The following is a 13,468-nucleotide window of genomic DNA, read 5'->3' as shown; positions in this document are numbered from 1 at the left end:
ATCCATTTCTTGTAATGAAGCAGCCCTACTGAATAACTTCAAGACTTGAGGGGTTTAGGGCCCAATCGTGAACTGAACCGATGCCAGTGCAGAGCTCCAGTGCCAGGTGTTGCAAATGTGGCATAAAGCATGCCCGCAACACCCTGCACCCAGAGTTAGGTAAGAGCTCTGGGCGGTAATGAAGGCCTTGGGGGTGGGTGTTCTGGGTGAGGGGAAGGCAAGGCTGGGGGAGGAACTGGAGCAGGAGGACTTGTCAGCTAGATCCACACTAGACACTGTTCAGCAAAGAAGAAATTATATTCTATGAAGGTTGCTGGTATATACCATTATAGCAGATAAATACAAGGCAACCACTATGGTTATATTTAAATGTAGGATGTGTCTCAGTTTTTTTGCCTTGCATGGCAACTATATTATATTTGAAGAAAGAAGCAAGTATTTTCCTCTTTGGGATCCAGAATCATCTTGATTTATCTTGGCAAGTTTCTCTACCTTTTCCAGGACTACAATTTCCTTTTTGAGATGGGTCAACCAGAACTGTATGCAGTTTTCCAAATGTGGTTACACCATCATTTTATGTGTTGGCATCTTAATACTTGCCATTTTATTTTCAACATTTTTTCTTTATAATCCCTAGTATAGAATTTGCCTTTTTCACAGCGGCTGCACATGGGATCAATGCTAAGTGGTCCACAGAATTGATGTTTTCAGCAAGGTATTTAGCTCAACCCCAACTTCTTTCTCCAGGGTAATCACAGCCAATTCAGAAGCTGTCAGTATATATGAGAATGAGTGGGGGGACGACATAATGTGCATCATTTTGTAATTATTTCAGTAGCTCTTTACAGTCTGCTTAGAAATTCAACATTCTGAACACTTTAGTGTCATCTTCAGACCTTTCTATCTCCCTGATTACCCCTTATTCCAAAGCATTTAAGAGTTAAATAAATAGCACTAAGCTCCAATACAGATCCATGGAGAATCTCACAGTTCCCCCCCCCCCTTTCATACAGAAAATGGTCCATTTATTCCTAACTTCTGCTTATGTTCCCTATTTATTCTTTGGGAATATTGCCATCTCAAGCAACATCTTGGGTTGCTTATGCATGTGGGCTGATCATCATAAAACAGTATGGTGATGGCCTAAGACCATAAAATAGTATGAATCTATGTCACAACTTAACTATCACACCCTACTAGCCTTCTTTGGAAGACAGAGCAAAACGAACCACTTTATGGCAGAAATATGGCTCAGTGAGCAATGTTTCTTATTTCTGCACCTGAGAAAATGTACACACTGGCACTTCAATTGAATGATGATCACAGTCCAAATTTACTCAAATTGCCCATTGTAGTGCTTAGACAGCCTTGTCCAAATACAACAAACATAAGGCCCAATTAGGAAAAGCCCAGGGTTTTCAAATCTATACACTCTTCATTTCCAGTATAATAAAATAGCCTTAGTTTTAGTGGAACAATTTGTTGTTGTTTTTTACAAAGTGATGCAACTTGAACTGTTATAATACAAAAAAATCCAATAGTACTGATATTGATTTCCAGATGTTTTTCAGGGCAGACACTGCAGGTCAGCTTTTGGTTAAATAACCTTCAAATCAGTGCTAAACCATAGGTAATTGCACACCATATGCAAGTGGTTCAGAGTATACAGGATGCCTCCATTCCCTGCAGTTTCAACCAATGCTCATGCTGCTAGGGATTTGAGCAGGTCCCATTCATTTACCCTGCACATGCCTGATCTTGTCTGATCTCGAAAGCTAAGCAGGGTCAGGCCTGGTTAGTACTTGGATGGGAGACTGCTTGGGTGCTGTAGGCTTATACCATAGTCTTTCGAGACTGAAGGTTGCCAACCATTCATTTAAGGACCATTAGCTGAAACAAGGGGTAGAAATATGCAAAATAAATATTTGGGTGCTTTGGACCTTTGTGCATCATAGACATGGCATTCACAGATCCCAAGTGTATGGCAAAGATACTGTGTGGCTAGAAATAATAGTAGCTGTTGTTGTAATGTTATTTTCTATCATTGTCCTAAACTATTGGAAAAAGCTCTCTTCTAGCTAGAAAGGAACAGAAGAGGTGACAAATATCACTTATCATACTGAATGTTAGCTTCATGTAAACAACATGCTTTTTAAAATACAGCATCCTGCTCTTTATGACCGATCAAACATGTCCTCTGTGTTGGCTTTGCTGGTGATGAAAAACTTGTTAATTGCTTGTACGTCTGTGCAAGTGAAATCTGGGTGCGAGGGCCAGCTGATACCACTGCGCAACTCCACTTTAAGCACTGTCCAGCCAAGGTGCAGCACTTTGCGGATGTGTTTGTGGTAACTGAAGCTCATCTGATTTTAAAGTAATCTTCCATCACCTGAAACCGAATCTGCCTGGAGACCTGGGTCACTGAAATGTCTTTCTCTGAGTACAGGATTCACCTTTGAAGCTCGGTGACTTTCACTGACCATGACACTGATGTGTGCTCAGCCTGAAATACGTTTCTCTTTGTTTACAGTACGGGTTGCAAGGCCTTTCCAGTTCATAGAACATGTTCCTGGCAAATAGGCTCTGAGATCTTTGGGACTATGGACCACCATCACAATTTTCCTGTGTCCTACTGCAGCTCTCTCCCCTCAGTTATTTATCAAGAGTCTCCACTGCCTTCAACACACAAAATGCTAAAGGCAGACTGCCTAAGAAGAGTATGTTATATACTCTCGTTTGTCATCTCAGGGTCCAATCCTATCCAAATTTCCAGCACTGGTGCAGCTGTAATGTAGCCTCAAGGTAAGGAACCAAATGTTCCCTTACCTTGATGAGGCTTCAGTGACTGTCTCCCCACCACAGGATGCAGCACATGCCCCACTGGCATGGTTGCCCCGCCACTGGAAAACTGGACAGGATTGGGCCCTCAGTCATTAGCAGCGCAGTCCTTTAAAATAGCAGTACTTGCCAAAAAAAGTCATTTAGGCTGCCCAGATATACTTTCGTATGTTTCATTCTTGTCTCCAAACATATGGCAAAGCAGCAATCAGTAGGAGTCTACAAGCAAAAGAAAAACGTCATTTTGGAACGCTTTTCATTTTCAGGTCTCCCACTGCAGTACAGTGAGCCCTCCTTATTCACGGGCTTGGCATCCATAGATTTGAGTATCCACTGATGCCGAGCCCATGGCTGGAGGTCCTCAGAGGACCTCCCGGATGTGACTGGAAGGCTCTTCTAGTTTATCGGCGCAATCCAGAAGCACCTTCCTGTCACATCTGGAGGCATTCTGAGGCACAGGGAAGCTGTGTGGGAACTCCCTAAGCACAGCCCCTAGGTAAGCAATTGCAGTGCTGTTTGCAGTGCAGTGCAGCCCCCGCCTCCCCCCCCGAATTTCACTATTCATGGAATTCAGTATCCACCTGGGGTCCTGGAATGGATCCCCCATAGATACCGAGAGCCCTCTGTACATTTGGGGACACATTATATTACCATGATTTGTTTTCAGAATCCATTATTTTTCATGTTGTATCTCACGTTACAAAGGCTGTCTGTGAGCTGTTCATATAGTGTAGAACGTACCCCACATTCTCCTGTGGTTGCACGTTGCAAAGAAAGGAAAATGGAAAAGGAAGAAGGGAAAAGAAAGAGGGGGACAGAGCAGAAGAGGATGTGAAGGAATGAAGGAGAGGAGATTGGTGAGCGAGACTGTGGCACGCCTCCACACTGTCTCTTCTGTTCCATTCCCCTCTTCCTTTTTCTAATCCTGAGAACAGAAGAAAGAGAAGCAGTGGAAGAGAATGGACAGATGGAGGTGGGAACCCTTCTTCAATCTGAATCCCAAGGCAACTCCCTTGTTCGGCCTCACAGATGAGCCGGCCCTGAGCTCCCACAGAAGCCCCGGGTTCTTCATACACAGTGTCAAAACTACTGCTTTCACCTCCAGAACCAATCTTATCCTTAGCCGTTATTGTTCCAATAGAAATATTTTACAAAAGTTACTCAACATTAGAACTGTCTGGAACATATGGAGTGCATTAAAACCCAGAGCATTTGGCAGAGTCTTTCACTAGTGCTGCTGCCATTCGAGCCCCTGCTGACAAAGCATATGTTCCGCCATATTTTCATGAATTTTATTCATGAGCATAACAATGTGAAACAATTCACATAATTAATTAGGATACAAAAATCATCTATATGCCTGCTGATTTCTTTTCCTGTTCCTTGATGTCTTGAATTGAAATCCCATTGAATAATGCTGGGCAGGTATAAAAGCAAGCCAAACATAAGGCATTTAGCATCACTGCTGTTATTCTGACCATCAATGTTTAGATTTTTTAAACTGATTTTTTAAAATTGCCATTTCATTTACAGCTCAATCCTAACCTGCCCTGGAGCAGGCAGGCCAGTGGGCCTGCGCTACATCCAAGGCAGGGCTGGGGCTGTAAGCGGCTCAGCCCAGGGCAAGGGGAATCTCTTCTCCTTACCTTGGGTAAAGCAGCAGCAGCCCCAATGGGGCTACACAGATCTGCACCACCTCAAGATGTAGTGCAGATCTGTACTGCCAGATCCTTGTCCTGCCTCCCGCTTCCCACCCGCCCCCGGGAACCCCCGCCACCTGCCCTCCCCCACCCTGAAACGCCTCCATCTTGCCTCCTTGCTGCCCTCCCCTTGGCCCCCCAAACCCTTGCACCAACCAAGCTCGGCCAGTGCATTTTTACCTGGCCTGGAGCACATGTTGACACAGGGAGGACAGTACACATCCGTGCATTGACCTCTTTCCCCTCGGAGTGGCACAAAAGTGCTTGACGGCACTTTTGCGACACACCTGGGCACATTAGGATTGCACCTTTAACCACTTAAAGCAAGAAAGCACCAAAAACAACAAAGCAGGAGGAATGAGGAGAGACAGAGATTAAACTACGTTTAGAAACTCACGGAAATCTTTATAAAGACTAGATCACATTAGGTAAGGCTAGGAAAAGCTAAACACGAGGTGTAGATTTTATAAAGGGAGTTGAAAAAAGGACTTGAGAAGGCAACGCGGAAGAAATCTGGCAGAGAGTTCCTATAACAGAGGGTAGTAAAAGAGACTGGGTGGGGCTGATTTGAAAAGAGGGAAATTCTGGGGTGTTAGAGAGCAAATCTGAACATGGCTGACAAAATGCTGCTAGCAGAATCCATGCATTTGGCCAGCAGTGTTCCTTGCAGCAGTGAAAGAGGAACATGTGCAGGGTGTCAGCTCAGATACTGCTGGCACAAACCTCCCATTTCAGTGAGGGCTCTACTTATAGAACATGTAGGGTGCAATCCAAAGTGCACCTTATGCCAGCCCAAGTCCCTTGGGCTAGCATAAGAGGGTCGCAAATGTGCTGTAAAGCACATTTGTATCTCCTCGCACGGAAGCCAGGCTGGCAATCTGAGAAGTGCTGGCCTGCAGAGGCTGGCATAAGCTTGTGTCGGTGCATGGGTAGGCGTAGGTATGGGGGGGTGAGGAGGAGGAGGGAGAGAGGTGTTCCTGGGCGGGCGATGGGCGGCCCTGGGGGTGGGCAGGCAGGGAGCGGGAGGTGGGGCTGTGATCTGGCAGTTATGCTTCAAGCCACTCCGCTCTTCTCAGACTTTTGCCACCTCAAGAGGTGGCACAGGTCTAGGAGACCCATAGGCGCCAGCAGCCCTTACCCAGGGGTAAGGGGAAAAGCTTCCCCTTCCTCTGGCTGAGATGCTGCTCGCCGCGAACCTGCGCTGGATACAGCGCAAGCCTCCTGGCTTGCCTGTTCCAGCGCAAGTTTGGATTGCACCTGTAATCTATCTTGTGAGTTTTTATCCATTGGTCAACAGATCGATTAACTCTGCTCACACTTGCAGATGGGCAACAGTGTTTTGAAAAAAAGCATGCTTAGTGTTCCGATGATCCATGGGTCTGTAGCAACAATGCCATTTCAAAGGTGGTATTCCCTCCAGCGTGAGAGGGAGGAGTGACTCCTGCTTTTAATTGTTCTACCTGCACAACTGTGTAATTCAGAATTCATAATGAATGTCTTGCCTAATTTAATCCATTTTTCCCAGCCCACGAGTGTACACATTTGATCCCTGTTGTGTACATGTAACGTTGGGCAGAAATCGCTTAAGAGGTTTTTCAGATCTGATTCCTTAGGGATCCTAGAAAACTGGAAAATGGCCTGCTGGTTGGCTGAAAAACAGTAAAGTTAGAAGCAGGAGAAATTACTGATTCTCTCAGATCAACAGGGAATGAACGAACAAATTCATGTGACACAAATTTCATGATTATTTGAACCTGATTTAAACAAATACTGGGAAACAATCAAAACGATATTTTTCTTGCAAATCCATAGTTTAAAACAGGTATTTTTCATTCATATACTGCTTAAATTCACCTTTCTTATAACATCCCTACTCAAATGGTCTTGGTCCTGACTTTGTGTATTAATGAAACTTCTTTTCTCACCAGTCTTTTTCAACCCATCTTGATCCATTTAGCTCTGCCCAGACCTTGCCATCAAATTATCCATCTCACAAACAATTTTGATCCTATTCAGCCACTCCTTAGTTCCTTTTCCTGGCTTCTTGTTCTGCTTTACATCCAGCATAAACTTATTGTCCTGAATTTTAAGGCTCTTCACAGGCTCATTCCTGCTTCACTCTTGCTCTTCAAAAAGGGAGATAAAAATCCTGGGAAGAAAGAAATGAAAAAAGAAGAAGGGAAGGAAGTTTCAGAATGTACATGTGAGACAATTCTTTGGAACAGGGAAGTACTTCTTTTTAGCAAAAGACATAGTAAAGGATCTTCTTCCAAGTGTCCACCTTTACAATGGTTGGCAACCTTCAGTCTTGAAAGACTATGGTAGAAGCCTACAGCAACAAGAGCTGGTGTAAAGGAAATAATAATAATAATAAAACTTTATTTTTATCCCGCCCTTCTCCCTAACGGGACCCAGGACAGGAAAGACATTGACGGGAAAGACATTGACAGCTAGGGATAAAGTAAAATGGTAACTGGAATTAGAAGGAGGGAGGACAAGGGAGTCAAGGGTAGGAAGCAGAAATGAATGAGAAAACAGCAGGCAATGAGAATAAGAGAGAGAAGGAAGGGAATGATGAATAGATTCAGGACCCAATTCTATCCAGCCTTCCAATGCTGATGCAGTCATGCCAACAGGGCATAGGCTGCATGCTGTGGTGGGGGAAGGCAGACATGCAGTCCTTCTCAAGGTAAAAAAAACATTTGTTCTCTTACCTTGGGGCTGCATTGTAGCTGTTTTGGCACTGGAAAGTTGAATGGGATTGGGCCCTCCATCAGAGAAACTGGGTGAAGTCTGATGAAGCAAATGAAGGCAGTGAGGTGATAGGCAAGAGGAAAGATACTAAACCTCAGTGCAATGACTCAAGGCAGGGCCAACCTTAGGAGCTGTGAGGCCCAATGAAAAGCATTTTTTTGGGGGGCACACCCATTAGGCCCCCCTACTCACCAGTGGCAGTGGCAGTGGCAAGGCACTTGGCAATGGCATCACCACCAACTGCTTCTGGGAAGGGGAGGGGTGATTTCAAGCCAATTGGACCCAGGAACGGATGGGAGGCCCATCCAGCACCAATGCTCCAATCACTGTGCCTTCCACGTGACACCTCAGTATGGAATATTCCATTCCGGAACATCTGCTACAGAGTGAGGCTGCGGGCACTCTGCTCACCACCCCAGTGTGGGGTCTCCCTCCAGGCGTGGGGCCCAATTTGCCCAAATTGGTCAAATTGCCTTAAGACTGACTCAAGGCATTGTGAGCTTTGCTCCTTGATTGGTTTACCCTCATTTCCTATCCATTTCTCTGCCACAGGCAGCTGGTATGTGCTGTTTCCCTTCTGATTCATGCACATGCTTTGAGACAGAGCAGGAGATGGAGGGCATGTGCTGCCGTGTGAAGCCTTAAGTTTCATGTCCCGAGCACTGCCTGCCCTCATGCAGACTGTATGAGCAAGTATTGGCCCAGGGAGCCAGCCTTTGTGTCTCCTTCTGATATTATTCATCATGGCCTCTTGTGCCAGTTTCAGGCTCCACAGCCTTTTCAGTTTACATTCCTTGTTCAAGGAGATGCCAAGAACCAGAGAAAAGCATTTATTAAAGCAGACAGGGAGACATTACAAAAGAAGAAGGGAGCTGGAGGAACATGTATTTATCTTCCCAGGGCCCCCAAAGCAAAGAGTGGCCTGCAGCCTACTGGAGGGCGTACATTCTTTTTTTACATTTTGTGCTCCTGCTGCATTTCTCATGGCTGAAAAATCTTTGTGCCAAAAGAGGTGAGAGCACAAATGGATACTTTAGACTTAATCGGTTCGCAAGAAGATTACCTGGCAAATTTAATGTCTACTGTGATAAGCACAACATAAATCACTGGTCACAGCAAATAATGAAAATTAATGTAAAAAATGAATAAAACATGTGGTACCCTCTCAGCGTGAGTTGAGTTAAATACTTGCTGCACTCAGAACTTCTAATGAAATATTGCTTTCTTTTCAGCTATTTTGTGGCTTGGTAACAGTTCCACTGTGGGCTACCATGTTTTAACTTCTACTGAGTAAGTGTTAATCAAGAGCCAAGCATTTACATACCACACCCTGGAGGCTCAAGCTCTAAATATCTGGCGACAGTTCTTTACTAGCACTGAAAAAAGAAGTCACAATATCCAAGTACATCTATTTAAAGTCACAGTATATTCATGAGTCCCTACAAAACCTGTTGGAATAAAAAGTCAGAGGCTCTAGCAGCAAATTAGATTATATACAATTCCAGAATGTACGTGAATATTCAGGGCAAATCTAGAAAGTTCAACTCTCTGTACACCAAACAAAGTATATAAATGTGTCTTTAAAGTATTGTAGTCAGAGATCCTTACCTTTTTCCTGTGCAATTCTGTTATAATTGGAATTCATGTATTTATGGTTAAATTATTATTCCCAGGTAAATGTGTCTAAGACCATAATCCCACTGAATGAGAAACAAAGCATAAATCTGAGAGTATGGCAGCACAATCCTGTTAGGCTCTTCCAGTGGCAGATCTCATGATCTGCCACCGAAAGTCTCAGTGCAGCACCACAAAAGCCACACCACAGTTTTACATTTCAGAATTGCCAACACAAATAGCCAGAGGCTCCTTGTGATACCAGTGGTTCTGGATCACTCCACTGGAACAGGTAATGTGACAGAGGGGTTGGTTTGGGGGAAGGGTCTAGGTGAGGAGTGATCCGAACTGGGGGTGGTTTGGGATGGAAGGGGAGGATTGTGATGGCAGCAGCACATGCCAAGATCCTATCATGACTTGCCAGCTCAGACCAGCCCAGTGAAGCAGAAAGAGGGAAGCCTCCCTCCCCCCGGTTCTGAGCCTACATTCACAAGTGATGTGAGGAAATAAAGAAGGCTGAGTTGAAAGGTGGATTTGGTGTAAAGAAAGCTGTATTCTTTGATCAAAGGTAGTTCCCCCTCCCCACAGGGTGAGGAACTAATAAGAAAGCATAAGTCGCTCTATTATATAGTTCAGTTAGCATTGTAGCCAATTTGCTACATAATTTCAGCAAGTACCCTCTAACTGGCACTTGTCCCAGCTTAGCCAGTTCTGACTGCTTTCTGTAGTCCTTGATTTCAGCCAGCTTGCATATTTCATACAAAGAGCTTGTTTCTGGGTAGAATTGAGAATGTTGCCCTACTGAGTTTATCTAAGGATCAAGATGGAGTTTGTCCCGTCAACACCAGGAGTCTCCTCAGACTTACACCAACAAACAAGCTGATGTGAGCCCGAGGAGACCCATTGGAGGACAGGTGGACTATGGAGGGCAGTGGTGTAGCTAAGGGGATGCAGGGGGTGGCAGTTGCACCAGGCATCAAGCTTTAGGGGGGCAACAAGCTGAGCTTGACACTAGTGACCAAAATTGTGAAAATCTTGGTATGTATGAATAATACCATCATGTTATATATCATTGGAAAGGTAATTTAATGCAGAATGCAATGAAACTACACTGGAATATCTGTTTTCTATCAAAAGTTATGGCCAATTAACCAGAAAATGAAAACACAGCTGTCTTGTGGAACAAAAAGTGGATTTGCTTAACTCCAAACTGACCTATGAGACTGTTTCTTCTGAGTGCCAGTGAGGTGTTATTATGATACAGCATGGAACGGATAACTTTTTATTTATTTACTTAATTAAATTGGATTTTAATTTATTAAATCAAATAAAGGGGGGGGCTACAAAATCTTCTTTGACCCAGGTAGCAGATAGATGCCTTAGCTACGCCACTGACTGGGGAGAGGCAGCAGAGCAAGTGGGTGGTGAGCTGCTGGGGGGGGAGGTGGGTTCCTCCCAACTTTCACTTTTTAAAAAGCCCAGACGTGACATCACTTCCAGTTGTGACATCACTTCTGGGGCAACATTTTGAGCTTGGCACTGGGCTACATGATCATTAGCTATGCCACTGATGGAGGGGCAAATAAAACTGTTTTTTTTAACTTACCTCTTCTGGAACATCTGGTCACCTTCCACCACAGCATCCAGCACATGTTCCACTGGCAATACTTCATGTGCTGGTAGGGGATAAGATTGGGCTGTAAATGATTCTAAAGATGCTATGCATAGAAGCATAACAGCTTAAAAAATGAGGCCCTGATTATACATGTTTAGAGAAATCTGGGTGGGTACCTAATGGATCTGTCTGACCTGCGCAGTTTTGGTGAACCTATGTGTTACTCATCATAACGCAGGGAAGCAAGTCCCTACTCATTTCTATAAATTCTGAACCTTTCAATTTTAAAAATGTGGGCAAAAGTCTGTCCCTTATGAAACAAGTGCAGTTGCCTTCCGAAAGCAGCCGACTGAGGAAAGCTCACCCATCCCAAACTCCTTCCCTGATCTTTTCAGTTTGCTTTAGAAGTCTCATTAAAAAGTCATTACCTCTTATAGCATAAAAATATTTCCCATTAAAACAGTGGCCTGCTTTTCATAAATCCCTACGTTATTGTTGGCACCACGTCGCTGCTGTCTAACCAAATGGATATTTTTCTGCATTTGAGCCACGTAACTCAATACACTCTACAGAACTGCTCAGAATCCTTCAGCCACTCATTTGGTCCAGGCTGATGTCAGGAGAGCAGTTGGATTTGAAACCACCACACTGTCAGGCCTGACCTCTGTTTTGCTGTTGTTATCTCAATAAATAGAAAGGCTTGTACTGGCGGCATTTAACGGAGATTGCTGTGGGAAAGGAAGCTGGCCTTCTGTTCTGCAGAAAGGGCACCAACCTGGAGCTCTGCTGCTAACTGCAAAAGCAGCATGTTTTACAGTATGTGCTATTAAAGAGCTCACAGAAAAGATATATTTGCATTTGGCCTCTGGAAAGATGCCATCATTCCACCATCTATCTCAGCAGTGGTTAGGCTGCTTCACACGTTCATGACCATCACTTATCCTTTGGTCACTAGAGGTCTGGCAGCTGATGTCATTAAAAAACATTGTGTTTTCACGTGGGCAAGAGATACGAATATTCTGTTCTTGGTGTTACACAAGCAAGACCTGATCTGTGGATGCAAAGCCATCTCTCATGGCCTAATCCTGACCTTCATCTGCAGCGACAGAATTTATGTTCCTGTCTCACAAATGCAGCAGTGCTGCCACAAAGTGCACCACTGCCGTGGGCTTCACAGCTGCCAACGAAAACGGTTGACAGCTCCGCATACCAGCTGCAACCCAGCTCACATCAGCCCAGGTAAGGTGGAAGTGGGAGCAGACCATGGGTGGTTTGGAGGAGGTTCAGGGCTGGGAGGGGAGAGGGGACTGGGCTGGAGATGGTGGATCTTGGAGAGAAACGCACACGCCAGAACCTCTCCCTCATTTTTTGACCTGCCCTACCCCTTTCCTCTCTGTGGACTAACACTAATTACACTGCTAGTCTGAGTCCAAGGATACACATAGGCAGCTAGAAGGCTTACTGAAGAGTAGTGAAAACGTTTTTACTACCTGTTGGCCTTCTGGTTGATCCACCGCCACCATAGCATGCAGTGTGTGCTCCATTGGTGTGGCTGCCTGCTTTAGTGTGGTGTGGATAGGATTGGACTGTGAATGTACTAGTCAGCAAGTTGTGAATATGAAGTATCAAATAGCCCTAAGAATAAGCAACCAGCAACTGTTACCCTGCACATGCCCAATCTTGTCTGATCTTGGAAGCTAAGCAGGGTCAGGCCTGGTTAGTACTTGGATGGGAGACCGCCTGGGAATACTGGGTGCTGTAGGCTTATACCATAGTCTTTCGAGATTGAAGGTTGCCAACCAACCAACCAACCAATCATGGGGCAAAAGGGAATCCCTATCAATAGCCACACTGCATTTTTCTCTGTGATTGGTGTTCCTATAGTGCAGATGTGGGGGGAGGAGAAGTTGCACTTGCCCAAATTCCCTTTTCTTTACAGTTGTTAAAAAGTGCAGTGCCTTAATCCTCCTTGCTTCTTGTTATGACAGCCTTGATCATTTGTAAAACTGAAACAGATGGTTGTTCAGGAGACATTATAATTTAAAAAACACACTCAGGAAGGTAATACAAAACACTGTCGTTACAGTTCCCCTCTACCCATCAGCCCGTCTGCACATGAAATATTCTCCTGATGACATCTCGGCCTTGGGAAAGGACCCATGACCTGCACTGGTGCAAAGGGGTGGAGCATTCATGTCGGCTTAGCCAGGATTAGAAGATCGTTTAATTCAGTTTAGGCTTTGCAATGGATAATGGCAAGGGATGTTTCCTCAATCACTCCCTTCAAACACATCTTTTCCATGAAATCTTTGGCACCACACCTTAGTCCTATGGAGTAACTTAGCTATCTGTAAGTTACTGAAATAATTACATATACTCCCCCTTTTCTTCTCTGCCTCTATCCCTTTCCCCTTCTTTATTGCATCTTTTGTCTCAATAGCTGAATGTAAGTTCCTTGGGACAGGGATTTATCTTTTCACCCTGTGCAAAGAACCATGCACACTGATGGTGCTGTGTAAGTAAATAACTACAATTAATAATGATACATAATAATTGCATACTCAAGTGTATGTATTGCAATTATAAGGCTATTGGAGCCCTCTTCTCTTTTAAATCTGGTTATGAGTCTTATAGCGCAATCCTATCTTGCGCTAGAATAGGCAGGGCAGGAGGCCTGCGCTGTATCCAGCGCAATACTGGGGTCAGAATCAGCTCAGCGAGAGGCAAGGGGAAACTCTCACTCTTACCCTCAAGTAAACTACCACAGCCCTAAAGGGTCTCCTTGGAACTGTGCCACATCAGGAGGTGACACAAGTACTAGGAGAACAGAATGGCTTAGAGCCGCTCCGTGCTGCTCAGGGAATGGGGTTGGGATTCAGCATAACTGCTGGGTCCCAGCCCTGCCTCCCATTCCCCATCCACTCGCACCCTGGAACACCCTCCATCT

General features: G+C 44.7%; 1 pseudogene; it reads left to right on the top strand.

Moving 5' to 3' along the window:
• The first annotated feature begins 12,169 nt into the window (after positions 1 to 12,169).
• On the top strand, positions 12,170 to 12,286 carry LOC136637475 (5S ribosomal RNA; annotated as a pseudogene).
• Positions 12,287 to 13,468: the final 1,182 nt, after the last annotated feature.

Source organism: Tiliqua scincoides, chromosome 1 (genome assembly GCF_035046505.1).
Source record: "Tiliqua scincoides isolate rTilSci1 chromosome 1, rTilSci1.hap2, whole genome shotgun sequence".
Lineage (NCBI taxonomy): Eukaryota > Metazoa > Chordata > Lepidosauria > Squamata > Scincidae > Tiliqua > Tiliqua scincoides.
This window is presented reverse-complemented; position numbering and strand designations above follow the sequence as displayed.